Below are 7500 nucleotides of genomic sequence, written 5' to 3' on the forward strand. Positions count from 1 at the left end.
TCTCTCTAAAGCCGCATATCACGCTGGGCGATTGTAATTTCCTCAGATATTTTAATCGTCACCATTAACTCATAATGAATATTCCCATTCCCATTAGAACTATGATAGAATTGGAATTTGGTTAATGCGTTGACTTCCTTCCCTAAATCACTTATCTCCGTCGTTTTCCATTCCTTTATCTTTATTCATTATCTTAATTTCTTTGACATACTAATCAGAAAGGACGCCAAGAACGCCGTTGCAAAATATGCTAAAGAAAATGTGGCTAATGGCATACCAATAGATGGCTATAACATAGGCGTAGGAAAATCATTAGTCTTGGATATTCCAATTAACAGTATTGCTAGGAATATGTCAAGTGTCAGCGATTAAACACAAGAAGCAGTTGTAATATAAATACATTATACATCTATATATATATATATATATATATATATATATATATATATATATATATATATATATATATATATATTTACACAGAGGCATATATATATATATAAATATATTTACACAGGCATATATATATATATATATATATATATTTATATTTACACAGAGGCATATATATATATATATATATATATGTATATATATATGCAGTATATATTTACACAAAGGCATACATATATATATATATATATATATATATATATATATATATATATATATATATATATATATATACTGTATATATATATATATACTGTATATATATATATATTTATATACACAAAGGCATATATATATATATATATATATATATATATATATATATATATATATATATTTACACAAAGGCATATATATATGTATATATATATACTGTATATATATATATATTTATATACACAAAGGCATATATATATATATATATATATATATATTTACACAAAGGCATATATATATGTATATATATATATATATATATATTTACACAAAGGCATATATATATATGTATATATATATATATACATATATATATATATATATATATATATATATATATACATATACTTACACATAGGCATATATATATACATATATATATATATATATATATATATATATATATATATTAATATAAAGTATTAGGCGAAAAAAATCATCTAATTGCAGTGCATCGTAGCTGATGACTCCAAATTACATACTGTAAAAATATTATATCTATTCCCTTATATTTTATCACGGATTTAAAAAAAAAAAATGCTTTCTGCCTCTTAAGTTCATACAAGTTTGTCTTCACTACCTCAATTGCACAGCCACTCAAAATATCTATTTAGATAAATTGATTATTTCATAATTGAAACTATCACAGGAGGATAGGCCCTAGCGTGTTTCAGTATTGGGTATTAATAATTTTCTGCACATTATCTAGTATGCTTCTAGATTATAATTTATCCTTATATGTACTAGTAGTATATCTTCGGAACAGAATGCTTTTCAGCTATGATAATGTACCCATTTTGTCTTTAGAATAGCATGTAAACTACATAAAAACAATTAGTCTATGAATAGTGAAATAGTCTATAAATAGCAACAAACAAGAATCATTTAGTATTTGGTGAAAAGATAATTTTGATGGAATGGCTAACCTCCTCTCTTTATTGTTTATGAAAAGAGAACTCTTAGAAAGAAACATTTCTTTGATCTCATAATTTCTTGTCTAGTAAAAGTGCAGTCGTTAAACAGAATTCAAGGAAATTAAACAAACATCATATGTGGGTTATAGCTTGTCATTAATCATGAACTGTTGGAATATTACCCTTATACTTATTAGCTAAATACAAATACACACCCACAGACGCACATACACACAGACATTATATATATATATATATATATATATAGAGAGAGAGAGAGAGAGAGAGAGAGAGAGAGAGAGAGAGAGAGAGAGAGAGAGAGAGAGAGAGAGAGAGAGAGAGAGAGAGAGAGAGAGAGGGCAATTTCGAACATGACATCCTACTCTGACCTCCCTTGACCAGAGGGCAAAAGAGATGTCACGAAATGAATTCTGTCAATGAAACGTGACAAGGAAAGAGAAAACCGAGAGAGAAGAATTCTTAGAATGCAAGGATTTGTATCGTAATAAAGCCACGCACACAGGAGGAAGGCGGATAATCAGAGATAGCAAAAGGATTTGGGGGACAAGAAATGAACGGTGTGTGGCAGTCATTTGCTTCCAGTTTCTTCCCTCCTCTCTCCTCAAACCATCCCATTCCAGCCCCACCCCTACTCCTTTTCTTTCTACTTCTCTTCCTCTTCTTTCTCCCACTTTTCTTTTTTTTCTCTTTTTAACCCGAGCAGAAAACCTTCCGTTCATCTTTATGATGAAGACCTATCGTACAGGTCAATTATTTTAAAGATAGTGATGGAAATAAAAGTTTTGTTATTGAAATGATTTTACTCTTGTGCTATAGTTTTTTTATTATTATTTATTTAACAACAGAATTTCAGAACCTTCGCTGCAGGAATAAGAAAAAATAAAAATGATTCCGACTGTCTTTTAAAAAATGTAATATCTGAGAAAAAAAATACACATTTTGTATATACATGATGATAGATGAGTATTACCCATTTCAATATATGCATCAGTTCAGATAAATAACAGAGCGAGGGATTACCAGGTAGCCAAAAAATTGCAATAAATCTACGTCTTGTGCGCACCAGATTTCATTTCAGATTTGACCTTTCTTAGCGATGCAACAAGAAAAAAAAAGAAATCTTCTTTCCTTATACAAGGCTGTAATAACTTCGATTATATTATACTTGACTTATTTGTATAGACGTAAGTTTTTCATGCATCTGTAAGAGCATGTGTGCACTCAACCGTAAATTAATTGTAGTATGTAAAACAATACAATATGCGGTAGGCATGTGTGATTTTTTTATACATGGCCCTGAGACTATAGTATGTAGATCCTATTGTAACAATCGACAGTTATTTTGAGTGTTACTAACACAAAGTTCTATAGGCATAATTTATTCTAATAAGATGCTGGAATTCGGCAGATACGGTGTACATCCTTATTTTGTATAACAGCTTAAAACATTCAGAACTAACCGTAGCCTTCTAACCAGTAAAGATTTAAACTGAAATAAGACGCAAAATTTCTCTGTCAATTTCCTATTAAATTCCAATACTTTCAAAAGTAAGCATATCCTAAAATTTTAGGAAAACAGGCTATTTAAGTATTCAGGTAGAAGTTATTTGAATGTATATTTTGTGTTAGGCAACAATAACACGCTAACCTGTCATCTTTTCACCTAAGGGATGTTGGTTCACAATAAGTGCCTGTATCGATACAAGGTGGCTATACCGTAGAATATTCCTGTATATCCAGATGTATTTATTTTAAACCATTGACATTGTCAGAAAGAAAATAATAAAAATTCGTATTGACACACAATGGATCATTGTAACTCAGTCGGATACGACGAAAACTTCCCTCATGTGAACCAAAATTCATACCCTAAACTATTCAAAATTTGCACTAAAAACGGTTAATTCCTGGCAACATTTATTCCAGGATTTTCACCGTTTTAAAAACGGATAAATTGACGTTAAAGAGTGATATTACTGTCACCAACCCGCAAAATATAAAAACAAAGTATGGTAAAATTACGGTCACCTGTATTTTACTGAAATACGGATGAGAACAGTATAATTTTACGGAGAATTTCCTATCACAATTACAGTTATTTAACACTGTACTATTCTCTGAACACCCCCGACCCTACAACATGAATTTTGGGTGCAACACCAGAAACGTGGACAAGTGGTTCAGAGGGAAACGGCGAATTTCTGGGACGACGTTCAATCTCGACTATCCCACAAAGGTCAATCTGGATGTAAAGAGGAGGAAGCACTTTTTTTTTTAGATCCAGGAAAAGTGCATACGGTTAATAACCTCTCTCCTAAAGCCTTGATGCAATATCAGAAGGTTGAACTTCTATGGTACAGCACGCTTCAAGGGGAAAGGTGCATGGTGGATTCATACATACATACATATACGCACACGCACAAACACAAACACACACACACGCACACACACACACACACACACACACATATATATATATATATATATATATATATATATATATATACACACACACTTTATTTAAAAAGCTTAAACGCTAGTTAGAAAGCAAAAGGCTACATGCCCAGAAGATTCCAACGGGGAATGTAACTCAGTAACGGAAAAAAAAGTGGGTAAGTAATGAGTAAGCTATAAAACTGGAGTCATAAGTTAAATAAAGTATGCTGGAATGAATAACAATGTTCCGCAGATACGTAACATGTAAATTATGAAATGAATCTTAGGTCATACCTGACCAACTAGAAAATATTTGCATCAAGGTTCAAGTTTAAAGTCTCACTCATTTAACTATTTTATTCTACAGCTTCATCTCAGTCATAATGAAACTTCTAGAATATCGTTTAGTATTGAGGCTTATGAAAGAAAGGAAGGCTGTTATAATTAACTGCATACCTTGGACTACGTTATAGATTTTATGATGAGGAAAGATCTCGATGCAAAAAAAGAGGTTACGACGAGAGTCAGCCGCTAAAGACGAGTCATAAGAACAATATTCAAAACATAGAATATAAAAAGAATTTAATAATTTTCTTATGACATGCATGTCACCAAAACTTTTGACTTTCTCAGAATACCGATTCCTTCTGCAATTGAAGAAGAGGCTATGTTTCTCAAAAATAAATTTGTAATTAAGAATCACTATTAGTTTTAAATGACATAAACGTGTTAAAGAATCATTAGTAGGGATAATTCAATGTCTTTGACCTACAGACAATCATAATTTGCACCATGTGCGTATTTTATCCAGAACTCTGTCAAGGGATACAGCACCCACAGGTTTACATCTAGGAGATTGGATCAAAGAGTAGAATCATAATAATACCCTGTAATAACTAAAATTTTAATGACAAGTCTACATTATCTCCTACTTTTAAATCACACCACGTAAAACATTAGATAACCATTTAGTCTTTGCTTTTTTTTTCACCTCTTTACCCTTTTGAGAATTTTAACGTTAGATATTTCCAACAGTTTTGATCCATATTTTCACCACTAAGCAAAACTGAACCAAGTATTACAAGATTAAACTTTACGATGAAGTAATATTTACAGAAATTAACTAAAAGCTTTTTCAGCATGAATTCAAACCTAAATAAAAAATCACACACAAACTGACTCACAGCTTCTTTATTTTATTTTTTATTTTTTTTTTTTTTAAGAACAAATATGACTTAATTTCGCTAGTACCATAAAACTGAAGTTTATTGAAAGTATGGGGAGTATTTATTAAATCAAAATAATTATAAGAGAGAATTTATCGAAGGAATTTCGATAAACATATTTCTTAAATTACTGGAAATGACCAGACATCCGAAATGAGACTCATATTTTCTTTAGCAAAAAAAAAAAAAAAAAAAAAAAAACAAAAAAAAAAAAAAAATCAAAAGTGAAAATAAAATTGTTCCAATATTTAACACTTCAAGAAAATAATAGCTAATTGGATAAACAAATACATACAAACTGTGTAAAAGAAAGCCTAAAAATATTAGTTATTCCAATCTTATATTCCCGTAGAAATAAACATTAAAGAAAAAAATCTCTATACTTATTTTCCCTATAATTTTCCCTCATTCCCCATAATTCAACTGAGGTAAATGGCACCTAGCAAATTTTTGGGAGGATGCCGCACGCTTCCCACGCAAGGGGAAGGGGTGGGGGTGGGGGGGGGGGGGGGGCATTCCTTCCTTCCGGCCAAGAGATGAAGTGTCAGCAACAGTTATTTGTCGATACTTAGAAGATGGTTTTCATGGGTTAGACGTCTCTTCATGCACCCATTTGATACCGCCAAGCTTCGGATGTGGCTCCTAATTGGTTGCCTTATGAATATTGACTCTTGGGAAAATAAATTTAAGTGTTCGTACTTTTGAGTGATGACTTTTTTATTTGGGGGGAGGGGGTTTGCCCGAAGAAAAATGCTTGTTTAAGTACTCGTATTTTTGGTGTTGATTTTACGCAAGATAGATGGATACTGCCTCAAGGAAAATGTGCGTATGTGTTCCTTCTTTCATGATTTTAGTGGGTTAGCGAGGAAGAAACGGAAGGAGATATGTACTTCTTGACACTGCCATCCTAGTTTGTGGAGATTTAAAGATAATCAATTAACTATTATCTAATTTTTCATCAGGATATGTTCCCTCTCGCAACTTCCAGTCGCTGGTTGTAAACTTGCGTATAATTTTGTGTCACAATTTATATATTGAAATACCAGTTCAAAATTCGGATATTTGCGATATTATATTAAGATTCACCGGTATTTTTATCTCTTATAATGTTTACACTTTTCTATTCACTATATCATGAGGGCTGAGAGGAATTCTTAAAAAAAATAAATTAGAGACAACCTCTTGGAATAAGTCGTGTGAGTAGGAATCTGCATGAAGTGAACACCATGCGCAAATTCTTGCCAGTACTTTCAGATTAAATCATGCATATATACATTAATATATATAGTATATATGTATATATACTAGTGTACGGGACCCTTCAAGAATGACGGCTCAATATTTAGATAGATATGCACACACACGCACACAAACACACAGATTCAACCCTTCCCACCCCTCCATATTCCGAACTCTATCCCTTCACACCAGAGTATAACTACTTCCTCCTCCCCCTACCCAGGGGACGGGGAGAGGCCGATTCTTGTATATATATATATATATATATATATATATATATATATATATATATATATATATATATATATATATCTATGTATATATATATATATATATATATATATATATATATATATATACACACACACACACACACACACACACACATATATATATATATATATATATATATTTGTGTGTGCTGTTTCTTGTATCATGTTGTCTTTAAATATCAGCGAGTTATCACAAAAAAGGTCAGGCGTAAGTTATTAAGGAAACCCATTATTCACACTTGCTACAGAATATATACGACTGCAGCCAGTGACGGGGTCACATCGTCTGGAGGCATCTGAATAGTAGTAGTAGTAGTAGTCAATAAAAAAAGTGCCTTACATAAGGTAAGGCAATCTACACACACACACACACACACACTCACCAGTAAGCCAATGACGTACAACTTGGAGAGTTACCGCGATCCTTACGTTGTCTATTAGTTCACAAGTAGCAAAATTAAATCGACTTACAGGAAAGAAACAGAAATAAAAATATGGAAGTTTATCAGTGCCTGACGAAAGCATTTGCTTTAAAAGAAAGCTTCCAGATGGAAACAAGAAAAATCCTATATAGAAATGTTTCTACTATGGCCAAAGGATTTTTGACGAAAGACATTTTGAAACAATTTAGCAGCTTTGTATCAATATTAAATTGGCTAATTTTTTCTCTGAAGATAATAGAAACACACAGAGAGAGAGAGAGAGAGAGAGAAGGAGAGAGAG

At 31.6% G+C, this 7500-nt stretch overlaps 1 protein-coding gene and 1 long non-coding RNA gene across 7 annotated transcripts in view; one reads left to right on the forward strand and one right to left on the reverse strand.

Annotated features, from left to right (window-relative positions):
* The window catches only part of LOC137640651 (uncharacterized), a 160495-nt gene that overhangs the window by 44585 nt on the left and 108410 nt on the right, over positions 1 to 7500 (reverse strand). The window lies entirely within an intron of this gene.
* Positions 1 to 7500, forward strand: part of LOC137640648 (collagen alpha-1(XVIII) chain-like) — a 76361-nt gene that overhangs the window by 823 nt on the left and 68038 nt on the right. The gene's annotated exons all lie outside the window — the stretch shown is intronic.

This window comes from Palaemon carinicauda, chromosome 5, assembly GCF_036898095.1.
Source record: "Palaemon carinicauda isolate YSFRI2023 chromosome 5, ASM3689809v2, whole genome shotgun sequence".
Taxonomy (NCBI): domain Eukaryota; kingdom Metazoa; phylum Arthropoda; class Malacostraca; order Decapoda; family Palaemonidae; genus Palaemon; species Palaemon carinicauda.